The sequence below is a fragment of the Ischnura elegans genome, chromosome 5, assembly GCF_921293095.1.
Source record: "Ischnura elegans chromosome 5, ioIscEleg1.1, whole genome shotgun sequence".
NCBI classification, from domain to species: Eukaryota; Metazoa; Arthropoda; class Insecta; order Odonata; family Coenagrionidae; genus Ischnura; species Ischnura elegans.
In genome coordinates, this window is record NC_060250.1 from 93408981 (window position 1) to 93421220 (window position 12240).

Genomic DNA, 12240 nt, shown 5'->3' on the forward strand with positions numbered 1-12240 from the left:
ATATTTTGTGCCCCACCATTCATTATCTGCACTTATCTCCAAAATTATAAAAATTTCACATGTACCCCTTACGTTCCAGATTCTAGATCTATAATTATCTACAAAATTATAAAAATTTCAGATGTACCCCTTAACTTCTAGATTCCTGAATCAAGGATAAAGAGAGAGAGATTTGAAAAGCCGAAAGATAAGATGATGCAAGGGTGCCAATTTATGGTTGAGGTATATGTTGACATCCGTGATCGGAGACTGGAGATGTAAATTGACCCCGAAAGAGGAAGGATACGCTTTGCATGGGTGAAGGGGAAAAAGGGGGAGAAAGGGGGAGCCACTCCTTATTTAAGGGGGAGAAAGAATCGACGGGTCCAAGCCGGTGAGTATCACAAATGATAATGTAACGTCTTCAAATTTAAAGTTACCTCTTTTGACATATTAACTATAACATTAATAACGGATTTTTATGGATATTACGATGAAGTGCGTAATATTAACCAGCAATGTAGCTAATATCGTGCGATTTAGCTAATGAAGTTTTATGAATAAAATATATTTTTTCCTTCAAGACTATTTCCAGCTAAATAGGTCTTATTAACAATACAACTAAAGTATTTTTTACTTAATTTACTGAAATTTTTAAATCAACACGTGATTTTATGACCTCGCCATTTTTTTTTAAACGGTGCTATACTTTATAACCTTTTTTGGTGACATAGTTTTTTAATTTCTATTTTATATCAACGTTAAGACAAGTTTAGCCGTAATTAACGGCATAAAAATGCGAAAATTAACGCGTTATTATCATTATCACGTGAAATGCCCAATTTATTTTCGCAAGAAAAAGTAAACGAGGAAACGTTTTGAAACTTTCACGAAAACGATATTACTACATACCGCCCAATAAATTTCTCGATCTTTGCCGTGAATGATATGTTGGTGACGATCAATCTTCGTGACTCGAGCAACAGTTCTCAGCAACTATGGTAGGAGGGAGAATCGACGCATGTGTAACGATCTGTGGGTGCGCCTCAGAACGCCCCGCGCACAGTTCCGGGTGCCTTTTGACATGCTCGGCACGGCGGAGGACATAAAGTCCAAGGATACCCTTGCGAAGCATCCACGCTCCGGAAAAAAGTGACGAATTAATGCGCGTGCAGTAATAATAATAGTAATAAACGTGAGTGCTCACATCCAGCCTTTCCGGGCGCCTTGCCAGCTTATGAAATCGATGTTGGGCGATTCAGTGTAAAGGAGTACGATACACCGGTGCGATATACTGTACAATGTACATCGGTTAGGTCCTCCCACCCTTTTTGCTTGCAGCCCACAACTCGTGGACGTCAATTCTTCTGTTAAACATGGAAGTCTGACACGTCGCTGGAACATAATTAAAAATGGCGAGACGTTTATTTGTCTCCGATGAAATTCCTAAAACTCCTAGTATTAATGTAATTTCCACCAAAGTTGAGAGGAAACCCCAACTTATTAAGAAGTGCATATAGGTAAATAGGAACAAATAATACGAATTTTGGATAGGTAATTAATAAACTAAATTATCATCAATCTGTAGTAGAATTATGTACTGCCGAAATCGGAAATAGTCCATACCGACGTAGGAATAAAATAGTATCGTGAATCTCCAGAAATTAACAGCAATTATTACTCTATGCGAACCTACCTTATCGGTGGAATACTTAAATAACGCGCCTCATGAATACCGGAAAAAATTTTCAATTTCAGATACCAATGCGTGCCGTAGAGACAAATTTACTGGATGCAATTAATTCTCATAAAAAGGTAATAATGTATGAAAAAAGCATGTGAACGACAACCGGTAGAGTGAAAAAAGATGTGCATTTGAAGATTGTGCCATCATTTTCTAGCGCAACACCCTTATTTTCGACGAGCCAACAAACTAATTTCATACTCGATATTCATTTTAGAATAAAAACTATTCTAATAATCGACAAATCAATCCTTTAGTGTATACAAAAGATGTTCTAGATCATTTTATAAAGTCTTCGTGGATTATAATTTTTCATGAATAAGTTATATTCTGTTTTTCCCAAAATGATTTTTTTTTAACTTTACAGAGCATTGCTGGAATAAAATCACCACCAAAACAAAAAAATGGCTACCTCTATCTGATTCAGTTCGAAAACTCTATCCGGGTATTACTTATGTTCACTTGTTTTTTTTTAAGAGACAGCATATTAAAGTATTTATTTTATGACCCTTACACAAGTAAACCTCAGGAAACCTAATTACGCCATTCGTGGGTAAAATCCTTAGCTCCAATCAGTCCAGAATGTTCCAGTCACTCCAAAATCCTCGCCTTTCGCTTCAGGAGCCAATGGGAACCACTGACACCATCCTATCTACCTATATCCAAACGTCTATTACGATATTTCGAAAACCTTGGACCAATTATATAAAAAACAATATAACAGTTAAGGACAAACGCTTATAAATACTTCATTCCGACCGACATCTTTTCCGGAAAATTGTCTATAGCAGTTAAAGAGCAACATTTTTTCTAAAGGATAATATTGTTGAAAAATAATATATTCTAGCTCAAGATTTGTAAAAAGTGATTTGCTTTGAGTTTTTACAAAACATTAGAGTGCATGATTCCCCGATAAAAATTGGGTACAAAGTTAGACACGTAAGTCCTTAATTAACTCCCATAAAGAGCAAGACCTTCTTAATGATCGTATAGTTGCTACCGACATTATCCCGATAAGAATCTTCATTGAAAATCTTATCGATGCACATGGAAATCTCCAGAAAAGAGGGAAAAACATATGTTTGCTGAGTAGAAAATTTGACTTATTTCAATATAAGCATGCGCTGTAGTAATTACTGTAGGAAAATTTTTCAATATAAGTAATCGAATAAGTTCATACTTCAATGTATGCTTGAGCCATTACCTTATACCATAAATTTAAAGTAGAATACCGTTGAAAGAAAGAATAAATTGCGGATATAGATTGATCACTAATTATATTTAGATAAGATGAAATATTAAAAAAAACCACTGCACTCCCCTTCCAATATCTTTCAAATTAGAAATTATGAGTTTCATAATCACCTCATTTTCTTCAGTTTAATACTGATACTTTAGATACAGATCTGTGATTCATGATTAAAGTAAATATAAGATTTTTTCAAGACCTCGATCGAGCACAGAATCATAAAAGTCTCAAGAAAGGAATAAAATAGAATAAGCATGAGGTTGAATAATCATTGCTTCATTCATTCGCATGTAAATGTAAGATTATATGCCGTATCAAGTTCCTTGGCAAAGATGTCTTTCGAAAGGCCGTAAAAATGGGCAACTTGGGCAACCCGATCTTGGCATCATTGCTTTTAATTTACTGTAATGTTTCTCTAATACATGCTAATCAATTATGTGTCACCTATTTAAGGATACGAGACCGCTTACTACCAAGGCCTCAAAATCAAGAATCCCCAGCGATTTTCATTATTTTACTCTCCCAAAATATAATCTATCTATCGGCTGATTGGCTTGTTGATTTAGCAACATCAGCCTTATGTTCAAAATAAGTTTTCCGCCAAAGTCTTTTTATCTCGAGTATCTATCGAAGCAAAATCGACGCTCCATAACATTCACTTATTGAGACATCTCGTTTTTACTCTACGCTAAATTTTTGTGGTTCCTTCTAGAGGCAATGGTCATGGTTAAGCTATCCTTTTATTACCCTGAGCCGTTTCCTGGCTAAGCCACTGACCTTGGTATCACTTTCAATTTATCTTAAACAAATCATCAAAGAAGTCCTCACTTTATTACTCTATTTCGTGTATCAGGCATAAAAAGTTACAGAGAACCGAGTAAATATATTCCGACCTATCATTTCGCGATAGTGTTACTGAGAAAAGGCGCCTATGGTGGAATTTAAGTGAAACCTAAGAAGAAAAGGATCGACTTGAAAATCGAATGAATACAGTTTAACCCATTACGTAGCCGTGCTATTGCATAATGTTACGCTTTCATTGCGGAGCGATTTTTATCTTGAGTCGAAAATCGATGAGCAAAGATGTAAATATGGAATAAAAATCGTGGATGCAAAAAGGCAAGTCGTGCAAAGAACGAAGACCCACTGAGGATTCACTTACCATAAGGTAACAAAATATAATTTCGCCATCGCGTCGCTCCTATATTAGGAGGACACGACCATCAATTAGACGAGTTTGTTCTTGGCGTTCTGGATCACGAAAGAAATCACATTTTCAAAGAGAGGAAAAGTCTATATCTCCTCCACAAAAATTTATTACAGGATTCACTATAAATAATTATAGTCTGTATACCGTAGGGTGACGCACGGGCCCGCCAGCTACCTGAGCCGCGAGCGCCAGGGGGAGTTGAGGCCCGACTCAGGTAGCTGACGGGCCCGTGCGCCACCCTATGGTATACAGCTTATAAGTAAAGTCAGCCGATCATTTCATACAGAATTTTTTACTTTATTTTAATTTTAAACAGATTCACTCCTTTACTTTCGGAAGCAAATCGTGTACATGATTCGCGACAACGTTCCAGCGAGAAGACGCCTATGGTGGAATTTAAGTGAAACCGAAGAAGAAAAGAATCGACTGAACACAGTTCGGCCCATTGCATAGCCGTGCTATCGCATAGTGTTACGAGTTCATTGCGGAGCGATTGTTAACTTGAATCGAAAATCAATGAGCAAAGATGTAAATATGGAATAAAATCGTGGATACAAAATGCATGGAAGGATGATGCTCCTTCTAAAGGCAATGATTAAATTATCCTTTTAATACGATGAGTTGTTCCCTGGCTTAGCCACTGACCTTGGTATCACTGTCGATTTCTCTCAAATAAACCATGAAATAACTCCTCACTTGGTTCACTATTTGTAACATTTCTTACCAGCTCTTCGTTCCTCCAATCTACTGATCGATCGACAAATAAGGTGATTGACCAAATATAGTCGTGAAAATAAAGCGTATGGGATAAACAAATAAGATGAGAAAGAAAAAGGTGAGAAGACTTTTTCGCGAATTTAAAGCCAAAATCTCGCATTCATTTTTACCGTCCCTCAGAATGATAGCTCAAGAGATAGGTTTTCAGGGACAAAAAACAGTGATCACTCGAACCATCATTTTCTGAATCACAGTCTCATTCCCACCGTCCCTTTTTCCATCGCTTATTCTGTCACTTTCCGTAATTGCAACTGTAATTCAATTAAATGTCAAGCGTGGCGTTACAATCGCCGTTAGCGGCCGTGCGTTCTTATTGGCTAAAAGGCGGTACCAGAGATGGCTTCAGCATCGGAAAGAGGTAGGTACCGAGTGATGAAAATAGGGATGGGATTCCCATCCTTGGAGCCATTTCGGATAATGATGGCGCGAAAAAGTCGTTTTTCCGCAATCATTGGAGGGATCACTGGAGTTATCACTGAAGATATAGCTCGGAAGGGACTGAAAAAATGATCTTGAGACTCAGCATTAACGTATAAAATCGTTTCTGGCTTGATTTGGTGGAAGTTCGATGTATCCATGACAAAAGAACACAAATGGTAATTTCTACACTTTTTAATTCCAAAACTCAACAACCGACCCGGGTCTGAAAACTCTGTGTCATTTTTAAGGATTTTCCTTGAAAATGACACATTGTGTTGAAGCCATGGTCGGTTGTCGAGTTTTGTAATTAAAAAGTGTTGAAATTACCATTTGCGTTCTTTCATTGGGATTAACATTTGAAAGAGCATCATTTGAAACTGCATTTAATGGAATTTGCTTTATTTCTTGCCGAAATCTCTTCGTATAAAAAATTTAGCTTCACAATTCAATGTCCTCGAAAAGCCATAACTCCTACTCTTAAAGTATTCAAAATATTTGAAAATGTATCAAAAGGTAATATAGACTATACATCTTCAGCATAACAACGACTGTCACACCAACACACCGTCAAAATCTCACGTACAAACATCCCAAATCATCCAACCCCACCACACGTTTCCCTCAAACCTTTCGCATAGTAAGGCGTAGAAGTGTCCCTTTAAAACTTCGTAGGTCAACTAATACTTTTGCCATTCCCGGATACACGCTATTTTTAATTCTTAAGTATTTATTTCTCACCTTGCTCCTTGATTTATCTCACAGGAGATTTAATCCACAGAAACACCCCTCCCTCTCTCCCCGAGCTTGACTCATAAATTCTCCAACCGCCAGCAAGTGGGACTCGTGTTTACTGCCGCGGCCATTTGGTCAACGCTCGTTCTTAAAAGGACCGCCGTCACAGCATCCAAGAATAAATGTACTACATGTTTCAGGGCTATAGGCCGAGCCGCTGCGAGCGGATATATATTTAGTGGCGACAAATTTTGACCTCGTACCCCACGCGGTCATCACCATGAGAACGCATAATTCAAATTTCCTGACGCCTAAACCGGATTCTCCACTCTAGACCACAAAATGCTCTCAACAACATGTTTGCAATTTATTTCACAGTTCACCACCAAAGGCCTCACCTTCATGGATACTCTACCTATCGGCCGCAGGTTCCATTACGCTAACCTCAATGAAAAACGGTAGGATACATGATTAAGAGGGACAGGACAGATAAGCGTTTATAAAGAGTAGGTACATTTTCTCTTATATTTTGATCTTCCTAGAAGATATTAGCAAACAATTCAACGGCAGAATCATAGTCGAATTTCTTCTTGCGGAAATCCAACACCAAGGTCTCCATCACGAATTTTTAGTAAAAAATATCATTCAAAATATATAAAGGATTATTGTGAATTTTTTAAATTATCAACCAGAGCTTATGTTAATCGGTAAAAAAAAAACTTTGTTAATCCCCTGCCATTTTCGAATACTATGTTGAAAATGAATAAGGAATACAGTACCTTCGAAAACTGAAAAGTGACATTGCATTCTATTTGAAAGAATATAAATACCTTGATATAACTGTGCTATAATGTAACAACGTCTAAAAGCTAAAATCCTTCATTTTTACCACTTTTAATCAAATTTAAACTTAGCAATAGGTGCATCTGAATTTATTCCGACCCAATGGCCCAAGGAAAATTCACTGAGAAAACAGCAGAATTAAACTTCCTTCTGACAACTCTCCTTTAGGAGTTACGGCATTTCACACGGGCAGAAGCGGATACAGAAAACACTCAAGGGGGGCGCAAAAGATATATTGTGTTGCCTTTACTTTCATTGCAATAAAAAATAATCGAGTCACAGGCAGAGTAAAATAAAATCTTAATTAAAGTGATTATACTCATATAAAAGACAATGCCATATTACGAAATAAAAAAGTCGCAATTGTGGTTCTGCAATGTTTAGCAATACGGGCGGACCCGCACACCCCTTGCGCCCCCCATCTGTATCCGCCACTGCACTCGTGACATATTGTAATGTGCAACGAAAAAAAATCTTTCCAAACGCCTTCAAAATCGTGCGCACCTGATTCTTTCATCCACGGCGCTGACCCTCTGATTTCTGGACTAATGAGACAAGAGGAAGGAACCGCAGAGAGAAAAAAGTGGAAATGGAAGTGACGTGCAAGCTAAACTGGCAGGAGAAAGATTTTGAAAGACAGCGATAATGATGAAGGTGTCTGCCGAGTGAAGCACGAGGAATGGGATGCCAAGGTGGCACACCAAAATACAAAACAAAACGAAGAAGTTCCTCCCTGGAAATGGCAAGGTCGAGTGCCTCCTTACGAGTTACGATATAACGCCCGCGAAAACTAACCAATCCCAAGCCACCTCCCGAACGATTTCAAACGCCCTCTGCCCCGCCATTACGTCACCTTCTGCGCCGAGAAGCAAAACAGCCGAGCTCTGATCTCCACGTGGGAGCGTGAGAGATATATTACGATAGTAGACTGACTGCCGGCTGAGGTCACCCTCGCCATCAAAAACAGGTGGGTAATTTTAGGATGGAGTGAATGGAAAGAAAAGAAACTTTCGGGATACTTTGCGAGGTTGTTTAGGGAACAAGTATTTTGCGGGGCACGATATGGATCAAAGGTTCGATAATGGGCTAAGGCCAGTCCAAAATTCGACAACAACTCATCATCGTTAAAAGGAGCATTTTATGGTGGTGGAACTCTTTCGAGAAAACATTTTTAAAAAATTGTTTCTCAACGATAGGGTGTACAGGCAATCTTGGTAATGGTCCGGATAGGAAAATTCCATTATTTCATTTACATGTACATGCAGCCACCAAAGACGGAAGGTGTTCAGACACCAGGCGTTGACGCGTATAAGCGTTGATGATGACATTTGTATGGCTTGACTGCATCAGTTCGACTTTAGCATTCTTTATTGTCCTTTATTTTAGAGGGAAAAAATGAATTCCTAAATATAATCGTTCGGCAAAATAATGCACATATTTTATCGTTTCTGTCGGAGCTGTAAATGTAGCGCTGACCTAAGATGATGTTCTCTGCGTCGCTCTGAAAGATATCTGCAATTACTTGCTCAAGAAACTTAGCGCGGAGCCTACAATTCCCAATCTGCTCCCTTACTAATTCGTGGAAAGGCACTGTAACGCATCATGTTCCCCATGGCAACCTTAGGAGATATCAATGCTACTCTGCATTGGAAAGCGCTAATGCTTTCTTTCTATGGCCAAAGAAATAATCATTGAGCCATAAATTTTCAAAATTCCGTACAGTTACCAAAGTGCGTGTAAGTTTTCACAATGAGAGAATTTTTCACAAGCACAAACCAAGAACTAGTAAATCTGTGCATAGAACCAAAGAAGCAGCACATATGAGGCAAATTACGCATGTAACTTAGTTCTATCAAAGAAAAATTATTATCCTAAAAGAAATTACTCATACAACAGACCTCCTCCACAGTTTCCCCAAGCTTCGTAACTGTCTAGTATGCAGATTGTCTATCTGATTGATCAAAGATGGGTAGATTTTTTCCCTACTTCGTATATTGAGTAATTTCTTTAATGATAAATATATTTTTCACTGTTTATTTGATATAATTAAGTTTAATGCATGAATTGTCTCTTGTGTGCAGCTGTAATGGTTCTATGTTTTCATTTTATTCTTCCTCTCGAAAATCCCTTTTCTTCGGTTGACGGTATCAGTAAACAAAAAATTTATAGAAAGTCTATTTAAAAAAATAGCTGGGAATACGCGCCCTCGAAAATTTTCACGTTAATTCATGTTTATCAAACCCCATTTTAATTTACCCGTTTATTAAACCAGATATCGCGCATACTTTCCTAAGAACGCCGCCAATAATCAATGAATACCAGGATCTCACGATAAATTCCCCAGACGGTTAATTCATTCAACCGGATTAAAACAAAAACTCGACCAATTTCAGTGCATCAGCACCATTCTCAAGAGGTACGTTTTTTAAAATTTAGCCTCTAATTCTTAACTATTATTCTATGAAACGTCCTTTTACCTAATACTAATTCATGGAGCTAAAAAACGATATAGGAAATATCAGACAAAGCTTGTGAGTAGGAGAAAATAAGCAGGTACGACAGTTGCCCGTAAATATCATTTTCACAAAGCTGTCGCGCTATTCGTAAAATGATAATCGAAAAAGACTAGGCTTATAGAATACTAGTAGGCCACCCAGCGTCGCTCGGGAAAGCTAGTACCCAGAGAAATGGGAAATTTGGAACTTGGATTTCGCGGTCGCATAGCAGGATGTTTAGGCACGCTGAATAGAAAACAATGGAAAAACTGATTTCCATATAACGCGAACGGGATCGGCTTATACACCGCTCAACAACATTGATAGCTGTGAGTGTCCGTACGTGTGCAGACCAAACATATGTTGTGAACTCATAACACTGCAAAAAGGTTAGCACCGAGAGGATTAATAGGTATGTGTAGTATATCTTATTTATGTTTTTCCTTTGAACTAGTGAAGAGGTGTGCCTACCCGCTAGGATGTCCAACCACAGACGTACGACGTTACGTAACAAACAGAGATGAGAAAACAACGCGAAGGAGGCAACCGTAAGGAGTACTAAGGGTATTTGGAGCTTGAGATGCACCTAAGTACCAACTTTGGTCGATATCCGGGAAGCCGATTGGAAATCTACAGCGGAAAGACAAACAGACATCCTTCTTTTAATAAACAGATGGATATACGAATGTTTTAAATAGAAAAAAAAACAGAAGGGAAAGCCTTTAGTGGCAACAGGGAAATATGACAAATGCAATTCCCGCTGGGGCAAACAGCTGGTGTGCAACGGAACCATAACTCCCGAGGTAGCTCGTATATAGATCGGTGGATGGAAATGAAGATCTTGAAGCCCTCTCCACAACTCACTTCACTTTTATGCGAGCAAGGAATATTCCCGAGCAACCAAGGGAGGGAGGGATGAGTTAATGCTGTTCCACCACGAGACAACAGCGTCACCGTTGCCATTCGTATGATAATATCTGGTAACATGTCCTTGGCTCAGCTTTAGGAACTCTTTGAGCCATTGGAGAGCCTAGAAGTTTTTTTTTCATCCCATGCTTCCATCATTCAATGGAGTCACCTTTGGGTATATTTTGCATGCAATGCCATTAACTTACTGCCTGACGCTTGGTGGTTATAACGACTCAAATGAGCAGACGCATCAGTGTATTAAGCTGCCAATCACAACAGACGATACTTTCATGACGCAAATGCGTTTCTTCGAATTTTCCGGAGTTGCTAATGGAAATGATACTAATGGTAGGAGTGCTTTAAAACTGTAGCTAGTATTGCTAATAAGTCTTAGGATGTTTCCAATCATTTCCATGGTGGCAAATAAAATACAATTATGTCTTCTGGAAAAATGTTGGCGTTGAGCAGTCAGTTACGTAAGTATATTATCGTAGTAGAAATGCTTGGCGGCCTTCAAAAGTTATAAAATCTTCAGGACTTGTTTCTGGTCCTCGTGCCTTCATGCACACTAAAGCGGACTACCTGTCCCTAGAAAAGCTACTGACGTGGTAACCAGTGACGCAGCGAGGGGGGGGGGGGTTGGGGGATAAAACCCCTCCAGAACTCAAGAATTTTTTTTAAATTTTGATCCATTTTACTTAATTGGATTAGTATTACTTACAGAATAGTGTTAGGATTAATTAAATAGCCGTAAAACCGCCGTAAAACTCGCCATTTTGAACCATTAATCTTAAAAATTTTCATGAGGGCCTCCGCACCTCCCGCTCACCCTGGCGGGTATGCAATCCCCCCCAAGTATTATTTGCGCCTAAAACCCTCCCCAGCCTTAATACCTAGCTGCGCCCCTGGTGGTAACGACCTATTTTTGTTTATTTCTATATTTTTGAGTAGAGGAGTCTTCTTTGGCTATTCCTACTTCCGAAGACGTGTTTACAAATCAGGAAGACAGAAACGTATTTCTCCGCGGTCTCTACTGACGCGACGTAGAGATATAGATACTGCTTTAATATTCACTTGGTTGACTGAAGCCGTCCCATTACTTATCCACATTTCCCCGTGGTTCATTACATTTCGCGTCGCTTTGATGGCATGCCATGGCTCTCAGCGATATACGCCTACGGTCTGACATACGTAGACTTAAAGTTGAGGTTTACGTGTAATATTTTTATTTTCCATAATGCATAAGTATCGCAAAATAAAGCCGGAAGTTATCAGAAGTAGATTAAGTAACTTTTTGACCCTCGAGGACTCATGGGAAATTTTGAAGCTGCGTCCGATGGGCTTGCATTTCTGAATGGTAAAAGTGAGAAGGAACAATGAAACATTTGCTTTGGGCTAAAGAATCGCTTTAGTTTTTTCCAATGGCAAAGAAAAAGATAAAGAGTAAAGAACCACTCGCCAACGGAATTTCTATGGTCACTGAAGGTGAATATCAAGTAGGTGACCTGGCAAGGACATCGAAGGACACGGAGAGATCTTTGCCAACTGCACTTGCATCCCCATCACCACCGTCGAGTCATGATAGGGACGTTTTCGCGAGCGATTCCCAAATTATGCAAACTTGACAAGTTTTGAAAACGATCACTATTACAAAGTTCTAAATATTTCCATTCTATTCAACAAGGCTAATAAATTTACAAATGTATGCTAAAATCATTGTGGATATGAAAATAACAAATAATTTTCAAATAAAAATCAGGCCATTTCGTCGTACAAAATTGAAGAATAAAGCCTTGAACTCGATTCAATGTTCTTCAATCAGTTTCGTACCACTCCATAGCCGAAAAGAGAACCAGAGAACATTTCATGAAAACAGACAGAA